We start from the raw sequence: 21,045 nt of genomic DNA on the forward strand, positions 1-21,045 counted from the left end.
GAAAGGCGATCAAAAAACACTTTCAAGTTAAGATTAAACTCCATAGATTGCAGGAGGCCAATTTAATGGGAAACCTTCTCTGTCCTCCCTGTCCTCTCCCTTGGCCTCCCCTGGGAAGGGGCTGGGTTGTGATGTTACTCATCAGAGAAACTCCTAGCTACCAGATCTTATCCAAATGAGCAGCTGCGAAAGGCTGAAAGGATAGAACCAGGAAAAAAAAAAAACAGTTTACAAAGTGTTGAAAGAGAGAGAAAGGGTGGGGGAAAGGATTTAATTATCCAGCATCCAGCCTGCAGAGGGACAGAACACCCAGGGACATCTAAAGAACATTAGCTCTGAAAGATGAAAATGACTGAAGGAAGGAAAAGACCTGAGTTCTAAGTACAGTTCAGCCCCTCTATTCTGTTTCTCCCTTTTTTCTTTCCTTCTTTCTTTCCTTCCTCCTTCCTGCCTGTTTTTGTGCCTTCCTCCTTTCTTCCATCTCTTTCTCACTTCTTTTTTTTTTAATTTTCTTATTAAGATAAAGGTGATGTACAGAGGGGTTACAGTTACATAAGTCAGGTAAAGAGTGTATTTCTTTTTGAACAATGGCACCCTTTCCCTAGCTGTCTCCCAGTTTTTCCCTCTGATCCCACCCACAGGTTGTATAGTTCATTTTCAACATAGTGTCCAGTGAGTACCATTGCTACATTCATCTGCCTTTTGTCCCTCAATTTCTGTGTCTCCTCTAATACTCACAGGTACATGTAAATGAACATAGAGAAGAAAACGGGAAGAAAATTTAAAAAAAAACAGCAAAAAAAAATAAAAGCCTCTTGTTCTCATTTCCTGGAGTTCATTTCAATAAATATTATTTTGTATGATCAGGTGCACATCCTTACTCATTTCATTCTTTTTACCTTCTTTGTCTTTTGGTCTGTCTTTTCCCCTCCTCCTTCCTTTCCTTCTTCCCTTAATCCTTCTTCTCCTTTTCTTTTTTCTTTCCTTCTTCCCCCCTCTCTCCCTCTCTCTATTCATTTTCTTCTTGCCCTCTATTTCTTTCTCAAGATCCCTGTCCCTCTATCCAATTCTTTCCTTTTTTCCAGTGCTCTATCATTAAAGACATAAGCTATATCTCCAGCCCAAGCTACTAGAAGGGAAAAGGGGAAAGCATATTGTTAAGTCTGTGCTATCTATATTGAGGTAGGCACACTGGCTAAAAATATAGGAGCTGTCTAAATTCATCTTCTCTTCTTTACAAGTTCTGTGACCCTGACAACTGTTTCAACATCTCTGAGTGTCAGGTTGCAGTGGTGGTCATTTCTACTAGGTAGGATTACAGTAAAGATTAAATGAGTTAAACAGTGTGCAGTCCAGAGCAAATGTGCACTATAAGGTACTATTAGCATTAGATGTTCTGAATTGCCCTGCAAAAGATGTAGGATGGGATGGGGGCGGGGTCTTAAAGTATAGAGTTGATGCCTGGTTCTGTAAGGTATCATAGCTTAGCGTTGAGGGTTTTTCCTCATCCAGAATAAGGGTACTGTGGCTGCTAAATGTAGTATGTGGCTGCTAAGTGTTGGAAATGGAGAAATTGTTGATTTAGGTAAATACAAAGTCTCAGTGATGCAACATGAAGCGTTCCAGAGATTTTCTGTACATATGGGGCTCACACCTAAGAAATGTATGTTGTGCACCGAAAACATATAAGAGGGTAGATCTCATGTTCATTGTACCACAAACAAAAGCAAAAAATAAACACACACAGCAAGAAGGGACACAGAGAATCTTAAGGAACTGATGTACACGTTTATTTCTTTGATTGTGGCGATGGCTTCATGGCTATGAACACATGTTAAAAGTCACCATAAATTGTATATATTAAATCTGTGCAACTTTATTTATTTTTTTTTGGCCAGTCCTGGGCCTTGAAATCAGGCCCTGAGCACTGTCCCTGGCTTCTTTTTGCTCAAGGCTAGCACTCTGCCACTTGAGCTACAGCACTACTTCTGGCCGTTTTCTATATATGTGATGCTGGGGAGTTGAACCCAGGGCTTCATGTATACGAGAAAAGCACTCTTGCCACTAGGCCATATTCCCAGCCCAATCTGTACAACTTTATGTATCAATTTGGCCACAATAAAAATTTTTCACTGGGTCAGTGCTACCCAACAGAAACACAATTAGAACCATACATGGGATGTTTAGACTTTTCACTAGATGCAATAGTAAAATAAATTCATTTTAACCATCTATTTGACTTAACCACTAAGCAGACATATTATCATTTCAACCTGTGACACTGGCCATATTTCAAGGACTCAACAGGCATACCTGGCTGGTAAGGACACAGAGAGGGCAGGGTTAATAGGCCTCCTGCCCCAAAGGCAACTGGTCTATAGATTGACCATCCATCAAGGAATGGAATCTATGATCTCCCCTGACAAGGTGATCTGGGGCACTCACATTTCTTCTCTAGGCAATTGGAGCTGAGACTAAATAGATGCCAATTGATGTCAGTATCTGCAGCTGAAGGAGAAAGAGGAGGGCTTCGGAGTTGCTAAGGGCCCAGGAGCAAGCTTTAATCCTGGCCAAAGGAACTGAAAAGAATTCTAGAAGCAGCAAAAAGCAAATGGTGCAGAGTGTGGCATGGGATGGAGTGCAGGTGGAGCCACCTGGAGAGCTGGTTAGTATTGCAAAGAAAGGACTCTTCCTGCATTCAACAAACACTCATGGAGAGCCACCCACGGCCAAACCCTGTACCAGACACTAGAGGCAGAGTCCATGGCAAAATAGATCAGTCCTCGCCATCCTATAATTGACAGACTAGTGGGAAATGACAGATGCTGAGCACAGATGTTGTAGCTACAAAAAGAGTGCTTTGAGAGAGACTCACGGGCTACTTAAATGGCATGGGGGACCAGGGGAGGCCTCTTGACTGAAATAGCAGTGAAGCCACATCCTGAAAAATGGACAGGGTAATAAGAAGAGATCAGAGCACACAGGCAGAGGGACATATCCAAGAAATGAAGTAGCAGAAGAGCAGGGGCCCTCAGGGCCACAAGGCAGCCATGGACAGGGGAAAATCTAGTGAGAGCCAGGAGTGAGGCTTAAGACTGCAGAAACAGGAGGAAAGGGAAGACAATGGTTCAGAGATGTGAAGGCATGGGGGACCTGAATTGCCATAGGATGGCCAAGAACCATTCCATACCCCTGCCATTCACCCTCCCCCATTCCAGCCTCCTTGGCACCTGATATCATTCTAAGGATCTGATTCTTTAGGCACCTGGCATCATTCTTAGTCTCTGAGGGAGTCCTTGGGACTTCATTCTCCTATGTTAGCTTTGCATATATCTTTCAAAATTAACTCATTTGTCTAGAAACCATTTAAATGGGTTTCTATTTCTTTTATGCAAATACACCCTGCCAAAAGCAGCAGCTACTTTATGCCCTGGCCCTGAGCTCCTTACTTTGCTATGTCGACGCTGATTCAGTGCTCACAATCAGATCCCATGCTGCCCTTGCACTTGTATGTTAAACTCTGACAGTGAGCACCTTCTCATACTTTGGGAGCTGGTGCCATACTTTCCTGAACAAGTCCTAGCCATTCTCACAGCCATTCTAGGAAGGAAGCTGATCACTTTCAGTCCAGGGCCACAGAGCCACCATCAAGACTGTACCATCTTTTAGGAGTGAATGTCTTATTAATAGTACATACCCAGAGAAATACATTGATCAATATCAACCAGGGACTACCATGTCCTAGGTGGTTCACGAACATTATCTCATGTGCCTTATAAAATAGGAAGCTGGAATGCACAGAGAGCAAACTGAAGGTTTTCACCTTCAGTTGTGAAGTCTAGTTGACTGAGCCAGGCATAGCAGTTCATACCTGCAATACCAGTTAATGGGAGGACTGTAGTTTGATGCCAGCTTGGGCAAAAAGTTAGCAAAACCCTCTCTTGACAAACAAGCTGGTCCCGATGGCAGGTGCTTGTCTTCCCAGCTATGCTGGACATGCAGGTAGAAGGATCACAATCTGAGGCTGGCTCCAGAAAAATTTTTGAGACTCTACCCAAGAAATAATAAAAGCAAAACAGAACAGAAGGGGGTGGGCAGTGGGAGTCGGAAGCATAACTCAAGAGGTAGAGTGACTAGCTAGGCCCCAAGTTCAAACTCCAGTCCTACTGAGAAACAAAATCCAGCCAACTCTAAGGCCACTACTATTGGCCTCAGAATTGATCCCTAAGTTAACAAGCAGTTTTATTTACCTCAGCTGTATACCACTGCCTGTGGGGAATACCTTTCCCAATTGGGCTGCAGATACATCCTTAGGCAGCTATTTACAGGCCCTGGCATACAGTAGTTGATCAGCAAATGTATGTTGTTCAGATGAATGATATAGAGGTCAAAGGGTTCAACCTCCGGCTCTTCCCTGGCCTCAGCCCTCTGGGGCTTTGCAAATGTTCACCTTGACTCAAGGAGTTAATTAATGTACACAAGAGGATACTGACTTAGGCTCCCTGGAGTGGTAGAAGTCTTTCCCTCCCCTCTCCATCCCCCACCCCCCTTACTCAGGACAGAAAGAGTCCAGTCCCAGAGTCAGAGGCAAAGAGTTCTAGTAGGACTCAGTGGACACTGGCTGCCAGCCTGGATGAACGCTCACAGGCAATAGACACATAGAGGAAAAACATAACAAGTTATCAGTGGAGTAAGGATAGGCAAAACCAACAGAAAACACAAAACAGAGATGAGCTGCCATCACTAATGTGAGTCTAATCTTGTTCCTTTCACAATGAGTGCCTAGTGCCCAGGAGAGGACTATGAATGCCTAATATTTAAATAAATGGATGAATAAATGATGCTTGAGAGGAATGCTGAACAAGAGCTCAAGAAACTTGGGATCCAAGTAATCCCAGCCTACCAATGTAATAACTGACAAGAGAACCTTCTGGACTCTATGTCTTCATTCCTGAGCCTACATTGGGTCACAGACCCAGAAGGGGCCTATTGAACAACCCACACTGTAGCCACCTTTCTCTGTGACACTCAGAGAGCCTGTCTACCCCAGGGAGTGCTCACCCTGTCCCCATTTATAGGATGCATGTATTCCAATCTTATGTATTGATTTTTTTAAGTATCTCACTATTAAAACATGGATCACTCCTCCCTTTAAGCGACAGCAAAATTGAAATCCTGGAAAGATGACATGTTTCATATTTTAATTCCTTGTTCATCTTCCTCTACTGGCCTCTTTTGTGATGACTCTTTTTACTCACTTCTAGAAGGCAGGCCCAATTCCCCTCCCTGAATGGAAAATAGACATGTCTCCAGAGATGAAGAAGATACTTGAATACATCAAGATGATGACTGGAGAATTAGCATGAGGGAAAGTCCTGTTCCCTTCAAGGTGTTGGGAGAGAAGAAAGTCAAGCACAGAGCCTATCTCAAAACTTGAGGGTGTTCTACAGAGCAATAAAGGTGAACTCAAAAGGTGACCAGAGTGCTAACTAGCTGGAGACTTTGAGACTGCCGTGTTTACCCTGTGTCTGGGCCTGTTCAGAGTGCTTTACAAGGCTTGGATCATTTAGTCCCCACAGAAGCTGCATGTGATGGGAGCTATTATTATCCCTATTTACATTTCAGGGCAGAAATAGATGTGCCCATGCTTTGTCCCTGATGTCCTTGCTATTGGGCAGTGCAGGGACCTGAACCTAACCAGCGTGTCTTACCAAAGGCCCCTCTTACCTCTGTGCCTGACTTCTCTTTTAAAACATGCAGCAACCATGAGGCACAGAGGAGCTAATATTTGACAATGTTCACAGGGCTGTTAGGCAAAAGAGCAGAGATTTGAGCTAAGAAGCCTTGCTCTTATCCACCATGGCTGCCTTGAAAGTCAACCATACTTCTGTGAGCTTGGGTCCCCGCCATTGCCTTAGCAAATGAATGACAGAGTGGAATAGAATAAACAGAGTGCTGCCTTCCTGAAGATAGCGACCTGATGAGAAGGACAGTTGTAAAGCAATCAGTAATTGGTAGCAAGTGCTTCAAACAGCAAGAAGAGGAAACTGAAAGGTGGTGAGAACTTGAAACAAAGTAATGATGATGTGGGATTCAAGTCAGTATCTGATGTACAGTAGCAAGGGAAAGAGATTCTTCCTTTCTTGCTCACAACCTCGAAGTGATAAGGATGGGAAAGAAGCTGGGAGTCAGGTAATGAAAGTTTCCATAGTGGCTACTGGGTAGAACTCACTGCTCAGTACACTCCTCAAGAACATTCTTCCAGCCACAGGGACCAGGACATGGACGTTCTCATTAAAGTAAGGAATAAATCTATTCTACATGATAAAAGTATCTCAATGTAACTAAAAGTGGGAGAAATAACCTCCCTGGCAGACTTTCTTGTGAAGATTAAATACAATTGCTGAAGGTTAGCTGTTAACACATCATCGTGTTTGCTATTGTGGTTATTGCCACTAAATATGTGGCACTTCAGAGTGCCACTGTTAGAGTAAACAGGCCTGAGTTCAAAGGCCATCTCTATCAATGACCAGTGGCAAGACCCATGGATAAGTTACTCAGCATCATATCCACCCTTCAATTCTTCTGTCAACAAAATTAGGTCACTAGTAGTGCTTACCTCAAAGAATTAGAAATAGTGCACCTGCATGCTTAGCACTGAGCAAGATTCTGGGGAGGTGCACATATTATTATTAAGAAAAGTGGACTACTGATCCTTCAAAGAGAAGCCCATAGCCACATAGTCTAAAAAAGAGGAATCAGTGGTTAAGATGTCAGCCACTTCTGTGGCATAAACTAGGGTGGAAACCATTTTTCCCCTGCTGTGAGCCTTCCCCATTCTATTATAGTCCTGGACGCTCCAGAAACAAGGAATCGAATCGTTGCCAATCAACAGTCATAGTTTCTCCAAAGGTGGAAATGGAGAAAGAATAATCTCCCTGTGAAGGAAGTGTTCTAACAAAGCACTGTGATGGACTCAAACATTTTCAAACATTTACGTGAGGATCAAAAAAAAAGGGATCAACTGAAAGCCAGGAAGATGACACGAACTAAGAGTGATGGGTACACTGGATGGATGTCCCAACCCTAGCACGTATCTTCAAGACTAGCCACAGGATGAAGGATGGAAAGTGGCTGAGGCTCTTGGATTCCTTCCTGCATGTCAACAAGAGAATCTCCATTTTCAATGTGTTTCTTCCCAATGAGGTTTGTGTCAATTAACTACTGCCACAAAGTTACTAGTTCAAAAAATGCCATGAGACCTCAGTGACTTCAGTAATGAGCATGGAATATGGGTCTCTCCCATATCCCATGGTTCACTTGGCCTAAATGAGGAAGTTTGTGGTCATTCTTCCTCATCAACATGGAAGAGGGGAAGTTTTGTGTCTTGGTCATGCTCACTCATCATCATGAGAGTATTCGACAAAGTGTGTGTGTGTGTGTGTGTGTGTGTGTGTGTGTGTGTGTGTGTGTGTGTGCGCTAGGATGATGGGGTTGGTTAATCTCATCTGGTTTGTCTGGAGTGATCTGGCTCTCCTCTATAAGCCTAATTAAGGCAACCCATAGAAGAGTACAGCCATGTCTACCACATGGCAAATGGACAAGCAAGCCCAACCGGGCAAGCAGCTTTGGCTGCTGTTGTTTCTGTTAGTATCCTACTGGGTAATCACATGACTGTGGCTCAATTCAGGTCAATATGTGAACCAGGTCACCCTGTGATCTCTGAGCACTAACAGCTAGGATGGAAAATAGCATGGAAACATGGTTGAGACTGAAGCCATGAGTGCATTCCTGCATAAGCACATGCATGAGAAGTAGTGTATGAAAAAGAGCACCGTTTATAAAGGTAAGAGTGAAGACAACTGTACTCCATGCTCTCTAAGACCCCTCACAGCCCTGAGGTACCAGAGCACATTTAACCTTCAAGACAATTTCTGTGTGACCTTGGCACATGAACTAACCTCTCTCAGTTCATTTTGTTCATGTGTCTTACAGGGACAACAGGAATGCTAATAATTCCACATAAAAACACTGTGACAAATGAAAGTGTTTAGCTGTTTCCCATGCTTGGATAACCTAGCACCGCTCTCTAATCAAACCAGTTAAAATGTTATGTGATGTATGTTCCAAACCAACAGAAAAAGCATCTGCCATGTTAGCATTTATGCAGTAAGTGCCCATGAGCAGTAATCCAACATGAATTTTAAAAAGTGGTACCTGTGCAGGATAGATTATGCAATATTATGAAATATTTGTGACAGCATGGGTGAAACTGGAGTTTGCCATGTGAAGCGAGAAAGACAAGTTGTATATGATCTCATTCATATGAGAAACACAGAAAGTTGACCTCATAGGAATTGGTTGGGGCCTGGAATGTGGCTTAGTGGTAGAGTACTTGCCTTGCATGCAAGAAGCCCTGGGTTTGATTCCTCAGCACCACATAAACAGAAAAAGGCAGAAGTGGTGCTGTGGCCTAAGTGATAGAGTGTTAGCCTTGAGCAAAAAGAAGCCAGGACAGGGCTCAGGCCCTGAGTTCAAGCTCTAGGACCGACAAACAAACAAACAGGGCTGAGGAATTGGTTGCCAGAAACCAATGGGAAGAGTACAGGAGAGAAAAGTAATGGAAAAAGTTGATTGATGAACACTAAGTTATAGTTAGGAAGAGCAAGTTCGTTATGCCATTACATATTAGGGTAACTATAAAAATGGTGATATTTATAGATTTTATTTTTAGTTAGAAGAAAGGATATTGAATGTTTTCAATGTAAAGAAGCGATCATAGCTTTAGGAGATAAGTATATTCATCCTGACTTGCAATATATTTGTGTATTGAAACATCACATGGTATCCCACAAATATATACACTGTTCTTTCATCCGTGGAAACTTCAGCAGATGTCAGAATCAGAGCTGGTGATGATAATGTAGACTGCATGTGTATTCATATTTGTGGTAGGATGTTAGTCTGATATAGTGGGCCCTATGCTCATTGGGTCTACTTTGTGCCACATAACTCTTCTATCTTTTTGTGTGTGTTTGTGCCAGTCCTGAGGCTTAAATTTAGGGTCTGGGTACTGTGCCTGAACACTTTACTCTTGGCTAACACTCTACCGCTTGAGACACAGCTCTACTTCTTGTTTTTTGGTGGTTAATTGGAGATAAGGGTCCCATGGGTTTTCCTGCCTAGGCTGACTTCAACTAAGATCCTTAGATCTAAGCCTGCTGAGTAGCTAGGATTACAAGTGTGAGCCACTGGTGACTCCCTAATTAGTCCATCATTTAGACTGCAGGTAGTTAGTAAAGGAGATACTCCTCCAGGTGCAGTAGCCTCAGAAGCAAGGTGACTAAGCCAAGATGTTACTTGTCTTACTAGACAGATTTCTTTTCTCACTACATAACCTAGACTAGTGATTAGAAATCCAAAGTGTACACAAACTGAAGAGAGGACTATTTGATGTCCCAGATTAACTGCATTTGATTAACTTTGTTCATCAATCCCCAAAACCAGAACAAGTTGAAATCACATATCACAGAAAGAGAAAACAAAAAAAATATATTTTGAAGTTTGGCCTTGATTGAGAAAGAAGACTAAAGGCTGGTGGAAAAACAAGAGGAAGGGACCAGAGGAGAAACAGACCTTATAGTTCCCAGGTCTCAGCCTTCTGAGATAAACTCTGAGTGTAGGCGTGTATCAGTTATTCACTACCACACAAATGCTGTATAACAACTACAAAACCCCAATGACATATTACAATAAGATCCCATGTCCATAGTTTTACAAATCAGGTGAGAGTTGATGTATCTCTTGTCTTCCTCAAACACAAAGATAGGCTGAAAAGTATTCTCAGTGATGGGGAAAGCAGAAGGGGAATGAAAAAGAAGAGTGTAAACCCAACCTAAATCCATTATTTTTGCCTTATTCTATTGCCAAACCAAGTCACAAGGCTGATCTCAAAGCCATCCAGGGTGGAGGTGAGACGTAGCAGAGAGGAGGATAATGCACTGTCTTTAGCTAAAGAATTCCAAAGTCAAATAGTGTAAACAGCATGGATATCAGGAATGATTAAGAACTTGGGGCCAGCCAGGAAGTCTACATGGGGTCCAGTGATTGGACCCCAAGTGCACTTGCAGAATTACAGACCAGGGGAGGATGATCAAGGTCACCAAGGTGATCTGGCTCAACAACCACAATGGAGGGAAATGTCCAGATGTCTGAGCTAGGGTGAGAACCCTACACTCCAAATACCTGAGCATACAGAACGCAGACGCATGGAAGTGTTGGCGGTGTTGAAGAGACTTCACAGTCAGGATGCAGAGGGGTAAGAGTGGAGATGTGACAACCATGGACCATAGGTGCTTCTGAACAGAAGCCAAAGAGATGGGGAAACATCACACCTCATGGAGCCTTCAGAGAGGCAAGTGCTTTCTTGAGTTGCAGGTTGATGAAAGTTAGAGCCACTGTCAACTTGATCTCCCCTGCTACAAGAAAAAAGATTGACTGTCCATGGTGGAAATGAGAATTTATGGACTAAGGCTTGTAACCCATGGCAGTAACTAAGGATTATTTTGTAACCTAAGAATTACAAGGATTGACATAATCAACATGTATCTAAGTATAGCTTAGACACATACATAGTTGTGACTATAAACTTAAATGCTGCTACTTAATATGTCTCCATTTCTGTACATTATCCTCAAGATTTTTTTTTACAGAACTTAATTCTTTTCCTCAGATCAATTCCATTGCTATTAGAAGCTTTTTAAAAGCTGTATCAATGACCCAAATGAAGGACAGGAGAGACACTGGACTGGAGACTCTAGCTGTGCATTGACCTGGCTGGCTTCCTTAGCTCCCTGCTCTGATGGTGTTTCCCCCTCACCACTCCAGGTGGTGGACTTGAACTCTGGGCCTGGGTGCTGTCCCTGAGCTCTTCAGCTCAAGGATAGCGCTCTACCCCTTGAGTCACAGTGACACTTCCGGTTTTCTGGTAGTTAACTGAGGATAAAAGTCTTACGGACTTTCCTGCCCTGGCTGGCTTTGAACAGCAATCCTCAGATCTCAGCCTCCTGAGTAGCTAGGATTATAGGCATGAGCCACCTGTGCCTGGCTTGATGGTGCTTTTTTTTTTGCATCCACTAATATGGACAGTCCATTGTCTAGCACCCTCCGTAGTAACTCTTAACTTGTGGCTCAGTGCATTTATGATTTTACTTTTCTTCTGTTCTTTCTGTTTCTCCATAGATTTGTGGGAGGGGTAGAGAGTGGGGGAGGAGATCTGACAGGTGCCAAGCTGTCCTCATTTGACTTACCAGTATTTGGAAGGCATTTAAATTCATTCTTTTTTTTTTTTCTATTGGAAGGGGAGTGAAATCCAAAATTCCTAGCTGTCTCTAAATACCAACTGACTAAGCTTAAAGACTCCCAAAATAAACAGCTTAGCATTCCGGAAAGTTATCAGAGACCTGGGAGGGGGGGAGGGGAAGGGCTCTATACAGTACATACCTCTCACCCTCCTCACTCATTCTGCTTAAGCAATCCTGCAGTGCCAAGAAAGATGACATGTGTTTGTTTTGCAGCCAGTCGATAAGGGATGAATGGCTCACCCTTTGGCTTGTGATGCTAGGATCCTATTCTATTGAATGTTAGGTTGCCAACAAAATGAACCCAGATTCAGCTGCACTCGACTGTCGTCCCCCCGCACCCCTTCCTACCTGTCCCATATCTGCCCATCCTTAAAAGAATGATTCAAAATTTGTTCCCCTTCATGTGTATCCCCATTACACAGCAGTCCCTGCACTTACCTCTTAGCTCTTTAACAATATTTATTTTAGAGTTGGTCATCTCTGTTGTCATCACTCCCATTGCCTACCCTATTCAGCTCTTACTAATTGATTGCAGCACCTCTTCCTGGGGCTCTAAATAAAAAACATCACAAAACATCTCAGCACAAATCTCTGTTCCAAACAGCCAGGACCGATCAATGAGAACTGGCATTTAAAGTGAAACAGCTTTGGGCTACCAAATTTACATTCTATTTTGAACCTTTAGTCACCAAGAATAAAAAATAAGTACAATAATAGCTATCATTTACTGAATGAGCACTGAGCTAGATACTTTCCAATTACTATCTCTTTTCTTCTTACAAATTAAGCATCAAGTCCCCCCAGTTTCACAAATAAGAAAACCATAGTTGAAAGAAGTCACATAAATTGTCCCAGCTCACACAGCTTGAAAGTGATGGGAGTAAAGACTAATTCCACCTCTAATATAGAACAAGGCCCCTAGAGTGCTAGTCTCGCAAACAATCCACTGTGTCCTACAGCTCCAGTGTTTGATATGCCCTGCGATATACTACTCCAGCTTAGCTTATACAACCCCCTTTCCCCAAAATGCTTTTCGTGCTTTCTGGCTCCAGGACAGACTCCCTAACTACAGAACCAGCACCACTTGTACCACATCCACTGAAACACTCTTCTTAACCTGGATGTAATCATCCCATCCTTTCCTATGACCCACCGTCCAATGCCTCAATGCTCCACTGCTCCTCTGCAAGGATTCCAAACACCATGAACACTTATGCATAAGTCAATATTGAAAGAGAGATAGGAAGCAGGAAAGGAGAGAAGGGTGGAACTGGCACTGGATCTGACCCTCGAGGACAAGTTATTTGTTCTTCAGTCCCTCAGGAACTCAAGCGACTCTTCCAGCTGATGCCATCTTTCAGGGCACTAGGCCATTTGTCTACTTTCTCTTGTATTCCTCCAAAATGTGGGTATTCATGGAACTGTGGAAATACAATCTGCCATGATGTCTTTCTCTCTCTATTTCTCTCTCTCTCTCTCTTTCTCTCTCTCTCTCTCTCACACACACACACACACACACACACACACACACACACACTCTTCCATGACTCCTCCTCACTGGCCCTCCAGGAAAAAAAGTGTCTCAGCTTTCTGATTAGCATACACAATATCTTTCATAACCTAAGCCCAAATGTCAATCTGAAGACCTTCAGCAACCTCCAACAACTTGAATCTCTATGGAGCCATCTGAACCCTGTGCCGGGCTCCTATTATTCCCCTTTCTGTCAATGACCACCTCCTTCCTTTTGTCCTTGATCTGGGTCCTATCACTCTCTATGAGCATGTCACCTGCTTCTGACTTCCAGGTGTCAAAGGGTCTCCCTAGGTGTATCCATAGCCCCCACCTCAGTCACCACACTTGCCTCACCTGGGCACCTCACTTAGCAGCTTATGCCATGTTCATGAATGAGGAATAAAATGTGCCAGCCAAAAGTGCCACAATCAGAATGGACTTCTGTGTTGAAACAAAGATGATGGAAGGAGGATCAGGGAAATGATCCTGATGGCAATTTGGGCAGAAGCTTTGTGAGCTGCCAGCAGATGTGACAGTGGCTAGCATGCATTGTAGGAGAGATGCTGCCTAACTATCTAGGCATTCCATGCCAGAAGGAAGGCTGGGATTTACAATCTCATTAGAAAGGGAAATTTTAAATGTCTCTTTCTATCTAGGGCTCTCCCTTCCTCCTGTTCCTCTGGTGTCTCTCCATTCTCCTTCCTCTGTTTCTGAGTCTCTGTGATGATGAAGCTGACTTTGGACTCTGCTTTTTCCTCTTCTATTTTAGGCATGACTTAGTTGATTGCTCTGGATTGTTTAAGCTTCTGGGATACAATGTCCCCTTTTGTTATTTCCTACTAATTGTAATCATAATAATATCAAGTGGTTGCACATTGTGAAATGGTTGTGAGGCAGGCTCCATGTTTTATCATAATACACCCTCACAACTTTTGGATGCTGAGAGAAGTAAGAGAATCTATCTGGACAAAACAGAGCTGGCTTCATCACCAGCATTCTGGTCATCTCTGGCACTAATACCCTAATTTTTACTCATTTCTTTCAAATCTCCTCTGAGGGTATCTTTCTCCTCTCCACTCACCATGAACTTCCAGTAGACAAAGAAAAAAAAAGCTACTTCTAATGTATTCTCTTTACCCTGGTCTTTTCCTTCTCTCAATAAATCTATTTAAGAGTAAAGACTTTGATGGACAGTTTAATAGAGCTCTCCTTAAACCTGGCCACATTAATGATTTCTGGCTGGCTAAATGTCAACTTCCGTAGCTCAATAGCTATTTTCCTTCCTTAACAATCAGTGTTTGGCGCAGGGTTCTTTATTTGGTGGACAGGGTACAGTGTTTTAATGGGTCATCCTAAGTTAGTGGACCTGGGGTTTAAGCTAGACATGCTGGGTGACCTTGAGCAAATCATTTAACCTCGCTGGACCTTAATGGCTATAAAATGGTGATAATAATGTCCAGGTCCTGCCTATACATTATGAGAAAGTATTTCATTGTGTCTCAACTGTTTTCTAAGCTCCTTGGAGAAGGAGCCAAAGTACATAAACAAGTTAGCTTCTCTGTGTTCTTCTTTTGAGGGATAAAGATGAACACTCACCGAAACAAAGGTTAGCTCACCACTGCACTGCCCTCTGGGTGATGCAGATATGTTCTGCCCAGGAAGCTTGTGGGGATGTATCATTTTCTGGGAACTGGGAATGATGTTTTCCTTGGGGGCATTCTAATCTCTTTTTAAATTAATGTAAATGAGTTTAAATGCAACTCTCCTCTGTGGGAAGTAAAAAAGGCAGTGCCATCATACATCTCATGGCATAGACCCCATCCATCCTGCCTTGTAACAAAGAAACTAGAACCTCAGAGATATACAGCCATCATTCATGGTCGTAGGACAAGCAGGTTGGAACCTAATTGTATTCCCTTAACTAATATGCAATCCTAACTGAACATGGACAGGTGGGTGTCCAGTGAGAGTGTCCAGTAGTATGAATTGGGGAATTTTGAGCAATAGAAAACTTTTAGGGGGGATAAAATAGTTAAAGCTTGGATCTATGTAAAAACTCATAAGCAAGAATTATTTGTAGAAGGCTTTTTTCTTTTTCCTGCATCTGTTGAGATGATCATGTGATTTTTTTCTCTTAGTTCTGTTCATGTGCTGTATTATGTTTATGTAAATCAGGAAATCATTGCTGATTTACCTATATTGAACCAGCCTTGCATCTCTGGGATGAAACCAACTTGATTGTAGTGTATGATTTTTTATTAGTTGCCGAATTTGGTCAGTGAATATATTATTATGGAGTTTTGTATCTATATTTATCAATAAGATTGGTCTATAGTTCTTTTCATTGTAGTGGTTGAATCCTGGTCCAGTTTGGGGATGAGTGTAATGCTGGCTTCATGGAAATTTTTGAGGAGTATTGGTATTAGTTCTTCTTTAAAGATCTTAAAGTATTCGGCTGAGAATCCATCTGGACCTGGGCTTTTCTTTGTTGGGAGTTTAATTATTGTCATTTCAATTTCATTACTTGTTTAAATGGTTTATATTTTCTGCTCAATTTTGGTACGTTAAGGTTATTGAGAAATGCATCTACTTCCACTAGATTTTTTTGTTTTGTTGGTGTAAAGTTTTGCAAAGTATTCTCTCCCATAATGTTCTTAATTTCAAAAGCTTTGGGGGACTCCATAGTAACAAAAACAGCTTGGTACTGGCACAAAAACACACCTGAAGACGAATGGAACAGTTAGAAGACCCAGAAGTAAGCCCATATACATACAGCCATCTGATGTTTGACAACTAAGCCAAAAATGCATGTTGGAAAAAAGACAGTCTATTTCAACAAATGGTGCTTGGAAAAACTGGACAACCATATGCAGAAAACTAAAACTGGATCCTTAGCTGTCACTTTGTACTAGTAGCCATTCTAAATGAAACACAGGCCTCCATATTAGACCTAGAACCTTGAAACTACTACAGGAAGGATAAGATTAGAAGAAACTCCTGAGTAGAAATCCAGGGGCCCAGAAAATGGGAGAAAGAATTTTAAAGATGAGATCACATCTAGCTAAAAATTTCTGCACCGCAAAAGATATATCACTAAGCCTACAGAATGGGAAAAGATCTTCAGCAGCTATGCATACATCCAGAATGTAAAAGGAGATAAAACAAACTGAACACCCAAAGAGTCAATAAACCAATTAGTAAATGGGCAAAGAAGGTAGCTTGAGACTTTTCAGACGAGGAAGTAAAAATAACCAATAAACATATAAAGAAATGCTGAACGTTTCTGGCCATAAAGGAAATGTAAATCAAAAACCACCAAGGTTCCATCTCACCCCAGTTAGAATGGGCATAATTAAGAATGCAAACAACGGGGCTGGGGATATGGCCTAGTGGCAAGAGAGCTTGCCTCGTATACATGAGGCTCTGGGTTCGATTCCCCAGCACCACATATACAGAAAATGGCCAGAAGTGGCGCTGTGGCTCAAGTGGCAGAGTGCTAGCCTTGAGCAAAAGGAAGCCAGAGACAGTGCTCAGGCCCTGAGTCCAAGGCCCAGGACTGGCCGAAAAAAAAAAAAAAAAAGAATGCAAACAACAACAAAATGCTGGCTGTGATGGGGGGGCAGGAAATCTTAATATGTTGTTGGTAGGAATGTAAACTATCGCAACCACTATGGAAGGCAGTTTGAAGAGTCCTCCAAAAACTGAAACTACTTTATGATTCAGCAATACCACTCATGGGCATTTAACCAAAAGATTACATATTGGAACACAATAAAGACACTTACACATCTACATTCACTGCTGTACTATTTATCATGACCATGTTGTGTAAACAGCCCTGGTACCCTACTATTGATCAAGAAATATGTTGTTATATATAATACTGTTTTATATATATATGCATATACATACATATATATGTATATATAAGTTCCATTCTTCCATCAGAATGATATATCCTTTGCAAGGAAATGGATGGACCTGAAAAAAATTATGTTAAGTGAAGTAAGTCGAGCTCAGAGAGACAAAGGGAGGTACATGTTTTTCTCTCATGTGTATTAAGATCTAAATAATAAACATATGTCCAAACATATCCAGACTCATACACATATGTACACTAACAAATTAACTAAAGTGTAGTATATGCAGGGGCAGAGTTTACTGATGTAACTCCTTTTGAAACAATAATTTACGGTTTAACAAAATAAATATCTGGAGGTTTGAACATGTTTTGTCAGGCTGGGAGGGTAATCAAGAGGAAAGTGCTACAGAAATAGAGGGAGGAATGTTGGGTAAATACAATTGTAATATCCAATGTACAATGAAAATGGAACTGGGTAACTTGAGGGGATGGAAGAAATGACATTGATCGAGATGCACTGTACTCATAAACTGACACGTTCAATCGAAACTCCTTTATACAGCTACGTAAAGATAATTTTTAAAAGAATCGCTTGTACTTTTCTAAAGTCTCATACTTTTTCAAAATCTTGATCCTGGCCTGATTTCAAAGCCTCAGGATACATGTTTAAATAATACACTTGTCATCTTGGATCCAGTTTGTGTGACTTAGCTGCGTTCTTAGCCCCAGGGTCCTGTGAGGAAAAGTCAGAGCAGAGAGCTTGGCGAAGCTTTGCATAGAGTGACTTCTCACCTGTTTGGAGATTTAGGTAATCTTACAATCCTATCTGTTCAGAACATGATCTGGATAAGTTAATACCACTATCTCTAAAGCTACGGGTCCAGCTGGGCACTTAGATGCTTTATCTCACAAAATCCTCACAGCCAACCTGCTACAGCGGATGAAACAGAAGCTCAGAAAGCCTGAGTAAGTTACTTCAGGCCACACAGCTAGTAAGTGGCAAGGTTGGTCCTTCTACCCCAGCTTCATATTCTTACTCATTGTGTTAGATGGAAAACAACCCCAGTGGCACAATTCGAAGAGTTAATGAACAGGCTGGGTGTTTTCCTAAGCTGTGCTTTCTTCTAGAACACAGAGGAATGGGAGAGGGCTCTACATGTTCAGGCTCAATGAGGGCTCCACAGGAAGAGGGGAGCACGGGAAGGGGGTTAGGTCCTAAAACTGGAAATAAACAGAGCTGGTTTTTCCCTGGTCTACACACTAGCTCCCTGCACCTAGATTTTCATGAGCAAGTAGTCTCTGAGGATGTGCTGGGCCACAGAGAGAATACAGAGAAAAATAAAATACGATGCAGCCCTTCTGTTGGAGAAAGCCGTAGTCTCCTAAAGGAAACAGATGAAATATACAACTCTAAGACAAGACAGACAAAAGTTAGTGTTTTATGGAAGAACAGGTGCAGTGTTTTTTTTTGTGGGAGCCAAGAATGTACAGATTCATTCCCAAACAAGATACATCATCACGCAGTTCCCATTGCAAAGGTAGTGTGCATATTTTTAAAAAAAAATAATAATGAATGATAGGGATTGCTCTCAAATAAATGGTAGAAGAGAGACTAGGCCATGGTATAAAACTGTTTTGTTAAGTGTGAAGTGCTTAATGCTTCAGTTACATGGACAATTCATCTATCCAGAATGTCTCCTTGCTTGGCCCTAGCCAGGCAGTCAGGGTTTATGGCCCAATAACTCAAGTGTTCCTACAAAAGGGGCTTGTTCTCAGTAATGGCTCTAGTTCGTTCCATTATAGAAGCCAATTTATTTTACCCATGTGAAATAAATTCCAATTGTCTCTTTGCTGAATAACATCTAATTTGATTCTTTATTGGAATTGGGTATTTTTCTTTCTTCTTTCTCTCTCTCTCTCGCCTCGCCCCCTTTTTTTTAGTCTGGTGTTGTATGAACAGCCCAGAAGTGACACAAAAATGACAATGTAATTGGAGAGAATTTTGAGAATAAATGAGAATCCAATAGTCCTTGAAGAAGCAGAAGATCTTCATGTCTGGGCCCCACTTTGGTGTGGGCAGACGCAAGTCATAGCTCTTCCTCTGAATTCAAGTTATGAGTGAGAATCTATTCAGGTTCCAAAAACCTTCCTCTGTCTTAGTCCCTACTTACCATCACCAGCCTCTGTGCTCTGTGCACCCCCACTCAACATCTGGGACCATGTGGAACTTTTCTGTTATTTTGTTAATGCTCCATGAGTGGTTTCCCTGATAAGGCATTGTGCCCATGCCCTGTGGCTGGAAGACACATCCAACCCACCGGTCCAGTCCTCCAACCCTCCTAATGGTACTGACAACTCCTGTTTCCTAGTTATGCTTTTTCTCATTGCTGCCTTTAAGATGTCTTCCTTAATGCCACTATTTTTGGATGAGATGCCTCCTCTGGACCCCCTTCCTGGACATCTCTACATTCCCAACCAAACACCATTCAAACCATTTGCTCCTCTCTCTCCTTTCATCAGGCTGTGCGTTCCTGGGGGTAAAGGCCATGGCTACCACACTCACCCCTCATTCTGCTATGGCACAGGGGTCCTGAAAAAGAATGAAACCTCTCCATAACTGTTTCTTCATCAACAGCAAAAACCTAGGACATTGGAGTGCATTGAATGCTAACGCACACCAAAAGCTTAGCCCTGAAGACAGCGCACAGCCAGTGCAGAATAAATACTAATCCCTGCCATGGGTGACCATAGTTTTCCCAACAATCATCACAGTGCTTTTCAGAGTTTCCGTTCAATAAATATTTTTGAGGAGTAAAGATATAACTGTCCTGCCAGAGGTTTCACTGTCCTCAGAAATCAACCGGTTGATGTAATATACAATATAATATATTATATTGTAGATCATATGCCATGTAAGTATTATATTACCAGAATATGTACATATATAATAATATGCACATATATTATTAAATACTGTGTCGTTTGCTTTGTTTTAATTCAGAAAGGTATGATGGTAATAAAAATAAGAGGTTTGCTCCTCTTTCTCTTAAATGGAAGTGTTGAATAGGCAAAAAAGCAAAAGGCCAGACAGGAGAAAGAACTTCCTTAAATGAGGGAAATGTGAGAAAAACATTGCATGAAATAATGCGTACAAAGCTCTCGGCCTGCAGTGAGGCCCCACCCTGGGCGAGGACTGCCAATCTCACCCACCCTCACTTTCCTGTTGTTCTCCCTGCCCAGTGGCCCCAGGCAGCATCAGCCTCTCATCCTGAGGACCAAGAGCCCTTTGTATTCTTTCCATTCTGACCTCTGGCCCTCATAGGAACATGGGAGCTGATCTAAGATCACAGTTGACCTACATCTGTTCCACAACAGGACACACAGCAGAAAAGCACAGTAGGATTCTGGCTTAGTTTGTGCTCTGCCTCTCGTGAATGGGTGAGTTGGTTTGATTTGTGTTTGTCAAAGTGAGGAACAGGAATGTCTTCAGATTGCTAAGTGATAGTCTTGTATCAGAGAAAACCCTGGGCCTGCAATCAGGCGCAGTGACTGCTAACATGGACTATACTTTCCTCACATCAGCAATGTACTCCTCCACCTTCCTAGCAGCCTTATGGCAAACACCCAAACACTCATCCTCATCTTGCAGATATGGGCACAGAAAGCTAAGAGGTTGCAGGCATTGACTGAGACAGCTCAGCTTGTAAGGGTCTGAAGCCACCTGCGTGGGGTTAGGTCTGAGACCTTAATCCCAAATTCAGAAGCTCTATCAGACCTCTCTTCTAGTTCTCTCTCCTTCGGGACATTAGGAACCCCATACCTGCATGCCTCCTTGATTTCAGAGCCTGAATTTCATTGCAGCTCTAGAATGATAAATCTCTGGTCCTCCATCCTTACCTTTCACTATCAACATGACACAGTTTCAGCTCTACTTCTCTATAATAATAACTAGCACCCTAACAGACCCTATTCAGCCCCATCCTAATTTTAAGAGAGAGGTTTCACATCAGAATCTCCTGAGGCAATTTTTTAAAAATTCTCTTTAGTTGCCATTTAACAAAGTCGTTTATAAATACAGTGTATCTTGATCCATATCACCCCTTTGAATATTCTCACCCATCCCTACCTCACCCTTCTTAATTTTGTAAGATAGATATTTGATTCTTAAATGCATTCTCCCCTTTTTCTCCTCTTCGTTTATCTACCCTTTTCTTCTTAACCCCATCCTCCACCCCTTTCAAGTACCTGATTCCTGGTATTCTGTTTTCCTGAGCTTTGATTTGGGATTTCTAAGGAATTACAGGGTT

General features: G+C 42.1%; 1 long non-coding RNA gene across 1 annotated transcript; it reads right to left on the minus strand.

Annotated features, from left to right (window-relative positions):
* Window positions 1-609: 609 nt before the first annotated feature.
* On the minus strand, window positions 610-18,167 carry LOC125356285. The gene is made up of 3 exons (XR_007211851.1): window positions 18,156-18,167; window positions 11,510-11,517; window positions 610-733 (listed from the first exon to the last, which is right to left on the minus strand). It is a non-coding gene; the product is annotated as an uncharacterized LOC125356285 (long non-coding RNA).
* Window positions 18,168-21,045: the final 2,878 nt, after the last annotated feature.

This window comes from Perognathus longimembris, chromosome 1, assembly GCF_023159225.1.
Source record: "Perognathus longimembris pacificus isolate PPM17 chromosome 1, ASM2315922v1, whole genome shotgun sequence".
Lineage (NCBI taxonomy): Eukaryota > Metazoa > Chordata > Mammalia > Rodentia > Heteromyidae > Perognathus > Perognathus longimembris.